Consider the following 14017-nt stretch of genomic DNA (forward strand, 5'->3'; position numbering starts at 1 on the left):
TTGTTACCGCCTGCCGTTTTCCTTCTCTTGGCTCGATAAAAAGTAAAACCTTCCTCACCCGCTGGCAGCCGACAAAGTTAATAATAACGAATGGATCCGGTCCTTCATATGTTTGACGACTTCAAACTGATAGTTTTATAGAACCTTTCTGTCTGCTTGGGTTATCAGTAATATATTTTCCACAATGCAGATTGGACAATTACTGAATAAGAGAAAAACTAACAGAGCTATCGGAGCCTATCTCACGTTCTGTGAAGTAAAGGCTTATGGGGTATTTAATTCCTTTTAAAGGGAATGGCTCTTTCTTCGCGGGTAGCTCTCCCTTGAATTCTGTAAGGCTTAATCAAACAGTCCTCCAGTAGCCATACTCCTCAGTCCGCCAGTAGCCATACTCCTCAGTCCGTCAGTAACCATACTCCTCAGTCGGCCAGTAGCCATACTCCTCAGTCCGTCAGTAGCTATACTCCTCAGTCTGCCGGTAGCTATATTCCTCAGTCCGTCGGTAGCTGTGCTCTTAAGTCCGCCATTAGCTATACTCCTCAGTCTGCCGGTAGCTATATTCCTCAGTCCGTCGGTAGCTGTGCTCCTAAGTCCGCCATTAGCTATACTCCTCAGTCTGCCGGTAGCTATACTCTTCAGTCCGCCAGTAGCTATATTCCTCAGTCCGTCAGTAGCTATACTCTTCAGTCAGCCAGTAGCTACACGCCTGGGTGGGGAAAAGGAATGGTGATCATAAAGTGTCTAGCACAATGCAAAACCCTGGTCAGTGCTCTAGACCGGATCTTTTAGCTCCGAGTCCAGCGAACGGACAAGTGATTTTGTCTCTCATAAGGACTATTATCATGTCCTTTAAGTGTTTTACGCTCACAATTGGTATATCAACGTATCTTATCAGCCGGGTTAATGGTTCGTGTTGCCCTTACGATGCAGATGTAACAACAGTAAGTGTATTAATCACGAGAACGTTTGTGACGGACGAGATGATTGCGGTGATGGCTCAGACGAGATGACATGCAACCCTTCTACACCATGTGCAGAATTTCACTGTGATAACAACACCAAGTGCATTTCCTTCAAGTAAGTTTTCAGTCCACACACTTGATCGATCCTGGGGTCATTCGTATGTCTACAAATTTGCGATTGCAGAGAACTCTTTTTATTTTATCGCAAACTCACTGAGGATCTCAAACCTGAACAGCGGTTACGGGAGTTGACACGTCATATTACGACCTTCTAACCCATCCTTTGTGGCTCCTCAGATCAGTAAAACTCTAATTTTGGGGACACAAATATTGCTCCTTCCTGAAAACTGCTCTTGTAGCTCATTATCTTTTAACTTTAATGGATGGACACGTCCGTATTGTTCTTGTACCGTTCGTTTCCCACATGGATAACGTGAACCCTAGATTACTCAGACCAGGAGGTGGGAGATAATTGATTCTATGATATTTTGATATTCACTTTTCATGGCAGTTGAATTTGGACCTATGTCAAGGTGCCTTTTCAATGATAGAGGCAAACATTATGCTAATGGAAGCATTTTCTTAATCGGCTGCTATGGTTTGTGTCCTTTGCCCGAGTCGAAGGTGTTCCGAGAGAGAGGTTCCCCGTTTTAAAACCTGTAGACCCTATCAATCACGAATTCTTCTTCTCTGCTTTCATCAAGCAAATAGACCAGGATGGAAGGGGCCGTATTCCTGTCAACCTCTGCCAGAACACATTTAGACATTCGTGCGAAGCTTACAGAATAAAATGTAAATTGTGATGGCTTTTAGATTTTAAAAGTTTCTGTTAAGATTTGAAATTTAACGTGATTCTAATCAAACCCATAGATCTCTATGTGATGGCCACAAGGATTGTTCAGACGGTCAGGACGAGACTCAATGTCCAACTCCAGCCGGTTCAGCAGGAATCACGCGCACTCTAACACATGCCACCCTGCGGATAACGGCAAGGATAGCAACTCTCGTCTCAACCATCAACCGAAGTTCCCCGAGCAAAACTACGACCCCTCGATTAACAACGGAAATGATGTCACCCGTTTCAGAGATGATGTCACCCGTGTCGAAGATGTTGTCAACCGTGTCAAAGATGATGTCATCTGTGTCGATTAGGATGTCATCCGTGTCGGAAATGATGCCACCCGTGTCGAAAATGATGTCACCCGTGTCGATTAGGATGTCATCCGTGACGGAGATGATATCACCCGTGTCAAAAATGATGTCACCCGTGCCGCAGATGATGTCACCCGTGTCAGAGATGGAGTCACCCGTGTCGCAAATAATGTCGCCCGTGTCGGAGACGGTGTCACCCGTGTCGCAGTTAACGTCACATGTCTCGGAGATTATGTCAACCACATCGGAGGTTATGTCACCCTTGTCGGAGATACGAGCGCTTCCTAGTCAAGCTACAGCAAAAATGAGTTCTATTAGCTTACCAGAGAGCACGAAGATGGTCATAACACCTTCAACTTTGTCTGTTGGCACCTCAATGGTGAGGAGAAAGGGTAAGCGTGAAGATAGTAGGTTCGCTTTACTCTAAGTAAGGCTGCAGCACTGATTCTACAGGGCTCTGGTAGATTATGGAATGTTCCCTTAATCACATGATATAAATGCAAATACTTTTAAGGTTGATGCAAGCTAGTTTATTCATAAATACATGTAAATATCCACGAATACTGACAGTAACTGGCTCCTGTGATTCTGTTCCTTGCTTACCTTCTATGCAACGATTTCATTTCAGAGTGCGGAAAAGAATGCATCTGTAGGATGGACTGCTATAGCAAAATCAATTGTGAACGTGGTGCCAATTGTCCATCTTGCATCTGTGACAATGGTACGCTAAAGTGGCAAAATCGATGTGTTGTACCCATGCCTGAGCCATGCTTGCCTCTATGTGACATCAAAGGACACGAATTTCCGGTAAAGTTAAAATAAGCAACCAAACGAAGAGGACTACGTTTGAATGAATGTGAGGCTGCTGCGATGTATTTAAGGAAGATAAATATTCATACTTACTCTTCTCCCTTTTAGTGTCTTTAAAAATAGGAGTAACCTGTTCTAATAAATAGCTTTGTACCTTGGCAACCTACGTCCGCATTGTTGAACATGAGCCGGGGAACTGAGTCGAATAATCTACTAGAGCACCTAAGATGTTAATAAAATTCACATCGATATGTGAAAAACTTAAAAGCAAAACAACCGCGATTGGGGAAGAACATGTTACGTGCCGTGGGCCGACACTCGATTTTTCCCAAGGGCGAACCAAACTCCTAAGAGAAACCATACGTGCGCTTATTATTCTTATGGGTATTGGGGAAGCAAAACTTATTTTTTCCTTGGCACCAATCTGTAAGTACTAACACTCTTTCATTTAACTTAACATCACTAAGGGACTACTCATTATTACCCCTGAAGAGAGAGGGAAAGAGAGAGGAGGGGGAAGTTAGTTGGGAGTAAATTCTCTACAGTCCTCCCTTTATTCTCGTTGATCCCCCCCCCCCCCCCCTCCTCGGTTCCTCTTCAAAACCATGCAATCCCCCAAGATCCTCCATCCTCGGTGATAAATTATGACAAGTCCACTACTATTATGGAAGAGCCTTATACACTGGATACTTACTTTTTCGTAGATCAAGGATACAATACATGACGGAGAGTGCCGCGTGTGTACGTGCATGAGGAAACCCAACACCCTCAACCAAACAATAGCCGTCTGCAAAACCACATGTACGCTGTCTTGTACTAAGGTACGCATATTGGTTTATGATCATAGCTACAAAAAATTATTCGAAAAAATCTCAGTTTTGAAAACATAATTGCGTAATTGCCTCTCAATTTCTTTGTTTTGTTTTGTTTGCTCAGGGCTATAAACTCGTTATGCCGGAAAATTCAGCCGGCTGTTGCAGGTGTCAGTTAATAAATGGGACTTCAACCACAGTCAAAATGTATTTGGGGACTGGAAATAGTTTAACAATAAGTGTGGAAAATGCAAAGTCTCCTTCATTATCCACGGCAGGTAAGCACATTGCGACCTCAAAAGAGTGAAAAAGTTGAAAGATGATGCACGCTAACGATGTGAAAATTCACGAACATCTCCTAGGATAAAACTACAGCAACCTCACATCGAAAACATATATCTGGCATACCGTACTGTGTAGATATACCCACATCATACATAGATTTAACAAGCACCCTGAACGTCTGAGATGGCCCAGTTTGGACATTATCATTTTCCCGAAGCTCACAGTCTTCCTTGGGCTTCGCTCTCTGAAGACCCTTCGTTTCTTAGTAACGAATAGTGTTTACGGACAAATATTCGTGCATATTTTCGCGCAAAAGAGAGGCTAGGGGTTATACATCATCTTTTATTTTCCTTGAGGTCGGATCTAGAAAAGATATCCTTGGATATTTTCTCGCTAAGTGGAGGCTGTTTTGGATCCTAATTTTCTTTTTATTTGAAGAAACGAATTTACTTGGTTAAAGAAAGCCTCAAATTATATTGATAATCAGAACATTATCTAATATCATATTTTCACCGGATAATTCTCTTGATAGCAATTGGAATACTGCTGCCAGGTCACAGTGAACCGGCTCGACCAGGAAACCAAGCTCAACGATTGAAAACACCTACAACAATATCAACCCAACAATTTCTGTTAGTATCAAACATAGAGAGTCTATCAACGACAATGTCTTCGAAGAATTCCAAAACAACGAAGGTAAGAAGCTGGATGGTAACGAGACCTTCGGGAGGGTCAATAACAACGATAACAGCAACAACAACAAAAACAAGAAAAATAAAAACGGTAGTGGTAAATTTATCAACGGTGGAATCAACGGCATCCACAACTAAAGAGCCAGAAACAACAGAGTTATCACGTGCGACACCGGCAATATCCGAAAAGGAGCTAAAACAAACAAAGACAACAGAACCGACATCGCTAATTTCAGCAAAGGGAGGGAGTAAAGCAGTTTCAACAAGTCTTACAACTATTCTAACCTCATCAATGTCATCTGTAAAAGAATTGACAAGAACACCAACTGTGGGCAGTCTGATATCGACAAAACCCACTCGGGAATCAACGTATAAGTCATTAAGTCCACTATCAAACGTATCTGCAAAGGAGTTTGTTAAAACACAGTTATCATCCCCCACATGGACGGTATCCTCAGAGAAATCAGCAAAAACGACAAGTCCAACAACAACAATAACCACTCAGGAAGCGACAACTGGAAAGGCAACAGGTTTGTCTAAGACAGCGTTATCTCCAACAAAATCGAGAACAATTTCAAAGGAGACAAGCTTGACCACAGCAATGGCCACGGATGAATCAATGATACAGAAAGTTGGAAGGCCAATAGGTTCGACATTTACGTCTTTTAAACAACAACTGTCAGCAACACCAAAGGTATCGAGCCCGATACCGGAAATATCAGCCCTTGGATCTTTCGTGAGAAAAACAACAATAACAAGCGCCTCAAGCGCAACGTCCGCCACAATTATCAAGTTCCTTCACCAGGTTAGAACTTTTTTACGAGATCGTTTAAAAGGATAATTTCGTTCATTAGTATCTAAGGATAGTGTCCTTAAAAAAGATACCAATATAACTCCCATATGGAAACCAGTAAATTTATTTGGAAGGATATTACCATTTTTAAGTAATGGGGAAGATCTTCCTACATTTAAGGGATCACCAATATTATCGTATTAGACCTTATAGTTTTTGGTCAGTCTCTAGTATAGTGCATTCTTACTATGCATAACTTAACCCGTTGTAAGTGCCAATTTTTGTAAACATTTCTTTTCGTAAAAAGCCAAGGCTGTGTAAGTGGAACTCTCCTTGTGAGTTCACTTGGAAACTTTCTGTAAATATTCTGGGATTCGTTTTGGAGTTGAGTTGTCATTAATTCTCAGTAACTAGCTAATGTTAGAGTTAAGGGACCGCTCCTCATTCATTATCTGGGGGGGGGGGGACCGGGGCGACCGTTTCTGGTTTTGCCACGACAATTTTTACCTGGTTTCCCCTGAGGCATTGTAGAATGCTAATGATCCCCCTCCTGGCCTCAAATGTTCTATGGCCCCCCTTTCATACCCTGCCAAGAGAATATAAACTGTTTATATTCTCTTGTTTCTGTGCAACCAGCTATTTTTGTTCTGACCACATTTTGACGTTTTGACGTCAGACTCACAACAACAAAGAATCTATTTGTTTCCTATGATAAAAAAGCAAATGTTGTTAATGACGACGTCATCCATACGTCAAACCTTCAATACATCAATCCAAATGCATACGCAATTCAGTTAATCATATGACTAAAATTATCTTATCATAATCTTTTGCTTACAGTTTTTCAGTCACTGAATCATTATTGCGAAGAGCGCTTTAATAATCATGTCTCAATCCGCAGTTTACATATCTGAGTTTCATATATTCACAATCATTGCTTACTTCTTTTGTTTTAATCAACAGCTGTGGTGAGCTCTTTAACAACTCAGTCAGTTCCGACAGTATCCGCATCGACGGTTGTGGGGACACCTACCACGACGACTCTCTCAAAACCAACAACATCAACAGCTCTTCCAAAAAGCACGAGCTTTGCACAAACTTCTTCAGAAACAGGGACTACAAAGCCGACATCAACCTGGGAAATTCCAACAGTTTCTCCATCAACGATGGTGACACCTGCTGCGGAACCAATAACATCAAAAGCCGTTCCGAAAAGCACGAGCTTTCCACAAACTTCTTCAATAGCAGGGACTACAAAGCCGACAACATCCATTCAACCAATAACGGAAATTACAGAGGCTGAAGCTCCAATATCACGATGCAATATCACTTCAGAGCCAAGAAGTATTGTGGACAAATCCGGCTGTTCTAACACTTATCCAATTCAACAGACAACTTGCAATGGTTTTTGCAACTCAACCGCGGTCTTGAACATAACCTCATCTTGGGTCGACATCGAATGTTCTTGCTGTAAACCCAAGAATTTTAGCGTCGCGAACGTGTCAATGAAATGCCCAGATGGCAGTACTAAAGTTTTGAAGTACTTGGTTATTACCGAATGTGGCTGTGAAACTTGTGACAGCAATGCCTATAAAAGAAGGCTGCAAACTGTCCTAGGCGTTTTTCAAGGGAATGTGACTGAAATAACAAATGACAATAGAATGAATTAGGACGCTGCATTGCCTTGTTAGCATCACGGACATTGGACATTAGAAAATTTAGCCTTTCAAGCAGACTCTCTACAGCGGGCAGCCGCGAATCCTGCGAGATTCAAGCCAGCGAGCGAGAGGAACACGCGAGAAATCTAGGAGAGATCTCACTCTTTATGCCAGAACTTGTGCGAACCTCTCGTGCACTTCTATTTCTCGCTGACTCGAAACGCGCAGGCTTCGCGAGAGCCTTGTCGGATAAGTTTGGTAGGTTTAAGTGATATTTAGAATGTTTCAGACCAAAAGGTGTTAGAAAAAACTAAGGTAGAATACAACAGAATGAGGACATGTACATCTTGTCTCTCAGTTACGAAGACATACTACCAAAATAAGTGCAAATACATTATACGTGTGAGCAATGTTCGCGCGAAAAAATTGTATTTATGAGTTGCCGGCAGTTTTAAAATTCCGAGAACTTTTATTTCCCCCATGAGCTGAGGCTGAATTACCACGCCCGAGGCTTTCTTCGTACAGAGAAATTTCCAAGCACCTTCCTCCGTCATATGTCATTAAAAAACATTGTAACTTTATAAAAATAGTGAATATTTAAGATTAAAGTTTGAGTGTAGTTATTATTGAGATGAGTAGCCTGCGAGCAACGCCTTGTTATTAGCGCTTCGGCAGTGCAGTGTAATAGATGCCTGCGCGCTGAATCGAAATTTCCGCCAAAGATATGAAAAATCTATCGAAATAAAGAACGAGTGCATCTGAGTCGAGTTAGCACTTTAAAATTACGAAGATAAAGGCGGCTATCTTTTTAAATTTTCCAAGTTTAAAATCAGCCGATAGCAGGTCATTCAGTTTGAACGAAACTGGCCGAAGAGCTTTTCGGGAATTTTCGGATCGCCCTTCAACTTCGGAAGCTCATAGAATTGCAAATAACTTTCGAATTTAATATTCATATTTACTTCAAAACTTGCACGTGGTGAGAGCTTACGACATGTACGAGCTTTTTTTCAGCTACTTTGAAGCCAAACATATAAATTTAATGATATTGCTATGGATATCGTCCACGTTGTCAAGACCAGCGTTTGCCCGCTTCTTCGAGGTTGCTGACGAGGGGCTTAAATTCGACGTCGAGGATTGATGAATAGTTTCACAAACTTTCTCGAGGTAAATAACTTGCGTATGAATAGAATTTTGTTAGAGATGCAGTGAATTTTGTAGTCTTTCTTGTCTATGACCGTCAAATTCTAGACACGAATATGGGGGAAAGCTTGCTCGAACATAGTACAGCGCAAGAAATTCTCAATGGCGACCGCCATGGTTGGTCGTTTTGGGACCACGAGGCTTTCGGGGAAATAGACTTTATTTCTAGTGTGTTGCTCGCTTATTTACTTGTTTATCTCTCTGAACGTGTTTTAAACATTAAGTAGTTATCTCGCCTTATTTTATTTATAAGGAGTATTCAACTTAATACGAGCGTGCTTGAATTCCTAATGTATTTCTCATATTTTGTCTCCAGGAAAGCGTCAAGCATTATATTCAATAGAAAGAACTGACCAAGGAGGAAGGGATAACATATTTAGCATCCTAGGAGGTTGGTAATTCAGTTTTTAAATAATCAAATTCATCTAAGCTTGTAACTATAATCTGCATTTAACACATAAACCTAGATTGGGTGCATAAAACGAAGTTACGGAAACATAATATCAGTTAGGGAATTATTAGTTGATTCAATCAGATACTAAATTCTCCTGGCCAAGATCATAAGAATTGCATGGCAGACAGTAAGGAGGATCACTTATGAGATATTGGGAGTGAAAGGGCTAATCAAACAATCGGTATGAAAGTATTTCTAAAATAAATGAACAAAGAGGCAAGTTTCTGGAGAAACTGTGGTGCTGCGTCGGTGGGAGAGAAACGTTTCGAGCGTTAGCCTTTCGAAGGGCTAACGCTCGAAAAGTCAGCTTCGAAACTCTTTACGGTGGCAAATTTACGTCATTACCCAGTTACTTCTAAAAAAGTTCTCTTATTTGTGGGTTAGTATCAAGCAAAGAATGAAATCAGCACAACAATCAAGAATTGAAAGAATAAAAGGAAGGCAAGACATACAACTGTCAGCAAAGTCAGTCAGTTATCTCTGATAATCAAAAACAAAGTTTAGCCGTTGATTAACAAAACCGCGTCCAGAACAATCCTTAATTCAGTCTGAACATTTGAATCTGTAAGCAGCGTCAAGAGAGCCAAGAGCTAACAGTGGAAAGACATTTCTACTTAATTAAAGCAACCCCGTTATAGAGAAAGCCTGAGGCCACTGTTTGCGTAAAGCCATGGTTTGGGTTAGACCTCGTGTGAATAACCGGCCCTTAATAGCGAGTTATTGTGTGTGAATATATGTGTGGTCGTCATGGAATGCTTAAACTTGGATTTTACCTACGTCCGAGACCAAAAACTGTAAACAGATAAGTGGGTTAATTTCTTTAATATCTTTGATTGGAATGGTTTTTAAGAAGTTTACAACATCTTTGGTTTCATAAATCATTTTTTTCTATCACTTCGTTTCTGCTGGTGCTAAAACACAAGAGTCAAAGAATTACCGAGTTATTATTGTACTTAATCTATTTGTTCCACCAAGTTACTATAGCAACCATTTACCCTGGTAGATACTCCTTTAATTTTCTAAAATAATATGAGAAAAAGTTGCTTTGGCCTGGTATTCTCCATTTTTGATGGTATTTTAGCGACAACTTGTCGGATAAAGTGTTTATTTTTACAAGGCAGAATTTAACACGAAGCACAAATGTTTCGTCTTTACCAAGCGATTCATTCCAGGTTTTCAAGGCTAGCTTTTCAAAAATCGTGGTACTAGAATGATGGCTAAATTACACTTCTGATATCTTAAAGGGACCGCTCAAAATTACACTTCTGATATCTTAAAGGGACCGCTCAAAAGTTGCTTTTCTTTGAAAAATAAAAAGTCGTTCCCATTTTATGTACATACGTTTCTTATATTCTCAGTTACACTTTTTTTGCATAACAATATTTCTTTGCCTAGAATAAGTATTAATAAGCATATTAAGCTTCATCTTAGATTTTTGCCATTCCTATTTTTTGTTTCATTTCCATTTTTCATTTTTTGTTTCATTTCCTCAGTTATTAAATATATATATTCCAAATGTGTTTTCATCATTGCTTTTTTAAATCCCTGATACATTTTTGAGTCCACTTTTTTTTTTAATTTATAAACTTTGAAGTCTCATTTTTAGGCGTACGTTCAGACCTAGATATTTGTTTTCCAATGGCTCTAAGAATTCACCAATGTTACGAGTGTCAATGTAGAGCAGGGTTGTTCCTAGAGAAAACTCAGGATCGTCGGTAACAGCAACAAACTGATTTATTTCCACGTAATTGACTTCTCGACTTTACAGCACCAAGCTTCTTCACACTTCTCTTTTTTTTGATAAAACTATCGCTCTTATATACATAAAGTCCAAGGATCTAGAAAGTTCTCTAAAGAACTAAATTAAGAAGATTAACACGGTTTCTAAATTTGAGTGATTACATAATAATAATAATAATAATAAGGACTTTATTTATAGAGGGGGACACGTAACAGCTGAAAAGCTGACAAACCTGTGGCCCTCTAATAATAATATAATAATATATAATAATAATAAGAAGTAGAACGTTCCAGAACGTTCTTTTATAAAATAATTCAAATAGTACGCGCGCTCTGATTGGCCATAAAACCATTTTACATGAGCGTATGTAAACACGGTTTTCGTTCCTCTTTCATTAGTTATTTTATAAAAGAAATGTAAAATGGTTTCCGTGTTACATAGCCTGATGTAAACACGCGGAAGGTTGGGAGAACACTCGATAAGCTGGAAACCACTCCGCTTCGCATCGTGGTTTCCTACGTTTATCTCGTGTTCTCCCAACCTTCCGCGTGTTTACATCAGGCTATGTAAACACGGAAACCATTTTACATTTATTCATTCAAGAATCCTCGCATGGAACAAATTTTTCGAAGGACTAGTGCACTTGATCTCATCGATAAATGAAAACAGGTCTTAGCTGAATCTACGAACGAGTATTACGTGATGATCTTAAGAATGAATTTTATTACAGGAAGAGATTATGGAACAATTTCGCCGACAGAATAGTTCACTTGATTTCATAGAAAAATAAAAACACTTGTCAGCCGAAATACCTTTGAATGATTTTTAAAATATATGTTATCAGGGGAATAGTTTAAACTTCTCATCAAAACGTCGCTCAGGGATTCCATTCCAATTTAAATTGTTTGTCTAATATTCATCAGTTTTTCAGTCGCCAAGATTTATATCTGATCTTTATTCGGCTCGGAAAAAAAAAACTTAAAAAAGAATTATGTTCCTCGACCTTTGGTATTTTCGTCGAAAGCATGAACGACAGAGCACTTTTGGGATTGATATAAACCCTGAGAATGATCGGAAATGTTATTTAATTATAAGCTGCGGAAACTTAATTCATTCAGCTATTTCATTTAATTATAAATTCCGTCCTGATCGCAGAAACTTTGAATTGCTGGCATACAAGGAGAGAGTAATTGCTTGTTGAGGCTTGACTGATGACTTTCAACGTGCCAGTTTAAAATAAGAGAGCTCAGTACGTAAACACAACAAGATGAAGAGTAAGCGTATTAGGGCTAAGTCTTTTCCGATGACAACAACAACAAACTCCTCGAATTTGAAAAAATACAGACTGACTGTTTAATGTCTCTGATACCTCAAAGGCAAATCAAAGGCGAAGGACAAGAAGCATTTGCAAAAAAGCAATGAATCTCTTTCAAGAATATGACCAGTCAAATTTGAAAATCAAGAGCTCGATGCCAAACGAAAGCAGATGTTGTCTCGCGAGTTAAGAGATTCGTCTTCGAGGGCTGTTAAAAATTTTAAATTTTCCCGCCAAAAAACTAAGACAAATACAGGTGCTGGAGGTACGCATGCGCCAATTTTTTTTCATTGCATTTGTTGGAAAATTCTGTTGAAATGAGTTGAGTTTTCCCCGCCGCCAAAATTGGCGCCCAAAATACGCATGCGCCAATTTTGTTTTCCCAATATTTTACACTCGATGCATTTTTGTATTATCATCATTATTAACAAACAAGTCAATAAATTATAGTTTTCTTGTGTTCTAACTATTGCCCCATTAAATCAATAAAAAATGTTCAGAGAAATTTTTTCGTATATATACTAAGACTTTTGGCAGGAAAATTCAGAGCAATTTGCACAGAGTTTCCCCTAGCGACTTTTACGGCAAAAATTTTAACAAGGCTATCTAAAAAATCTCTCGCAAAAAACTATTTGTTAAGCATGCCATGCTAAAAGATTAAATCTGATCGCCCATCATTCACCATCAGCCTAAATCTTTTGGATCGACTACCCCCATCTTTTCCAGAATATGTTTTCGCGACAGCCTCTAGCACGTAAAGTTATTTTAAACGAAAAGGCATCATGGCAAACTTTACCGAGGCAGTTTAATCACAATTATAGTCGAAATTAAATCAATTTTTTCGAAAGCTTTTTTTGCATATCAGCTCAGTAAACGTATCCTACAATTTGCCATGATACAGTTTCAATTCAGGATGAAAATTTTCTTCAGCGACCATTTTTCGTGTGTAACACAGGAATAAAAACAGGAAGCAATTTGCAAAGAGAATTAGGGTTAGGTTTTAACCACAAGAGTGACTCTGCTTTTTGCTTTTTACTTTGTAAATATGAAATAGAAAAAAAACGATATATGAACCTAAGGCATACTGAGATTTGAAAATTTGTTTTGGAGGCCGTTAAAAGAAATAAAATAACCATTGGTGCATATATTTGAAATTTAGTTTAGTTGTCAAAGGTAGGAAATTTACAATTGGTTCTGAATAACGACAACGTTTTGGTTATTTAAGAAAGAAAAGTCTTCAGATTCACCTGGACTTCTCAGGAAAATTTTTATCTTCCCGGAAAACGGATACATTGATCAATTAAATTCCGTGTCTTTAATTTAAAAAATGTAGCACTTCCAATGTGGCATTATGAAAAGTTCGGCAATCGAGAGTCAAAATCAACAACTGGTTTGGCAAAAAGCTTTTGATTTTTTGTTTTTTGTTCCTGTGTTACATCGAATTACTGCACAAAGTATTCCTTCCTCTAAAATATACTGCAATACATTTCAAAACCAAATGCCTGGTGGATAGATTGAAGTGACTAAGGATATGTTGCGTGGAGCCCGAACTAAACCATAACAGAGTTTTGCCAAATACTTTGAAAGTTCGAATTATGAGGGCTTCATAAAGCAGCAAATAGACTAGAAATGCATGTTTTAATTTAGACGTAACTATTTTGAAAAAAAAAGAAAATAAATTCATTTGATTGCATTTTGTTTTGAACCAAGTAATATGCATTTGAAATTGTGATAAGAAAATTTCAAATAATTTTTGTTTTTTAAACAAAGTCGTCTATGAAAACAAAAAAATTGTTTACTGCGTTTTGGCATATGATGGATATAAATTGGGTTCCCCTTATATTGCATGTCGGAATAAATTTTTAACCAAAAACAAAAACATTTCGCGAACTTCGCGAAACGTCTCAGTATTATTATTGTGTGCAAAAACGGACGATTGTGATGTGCAGGAAAGAGCAACTCCTTGCGATGATCTTTCGTCTTCGTCACTGATAACTTAGTATACATGATCTGAATATTTCTGTCCAAATTTATAGCAAATTTCCACGATGTGTCGAGAAATTTAGATCGTTATTCTTGTTCGAATGAAATTTCCTCGATACATAGAAATACTCCGAATGACTTTTGACAATGGTTCATTTTT

The sequence above is a fragment of the Pocillopora verrucosa genome, chromosome 10, assembly GCF_036669915.1.
Source record: "Pocillopora verrucosa isolate sample1 chromosome 10, ASM3666991v2, whole genome shotgun sequence".
NCBI classification, from domain to species: Eukaryota; Metazoa; Cnidaria; class Anthozoa; order Scleractinia; family Pocilloporidae; genus Pocillopora; species Pocillopora verrucosa.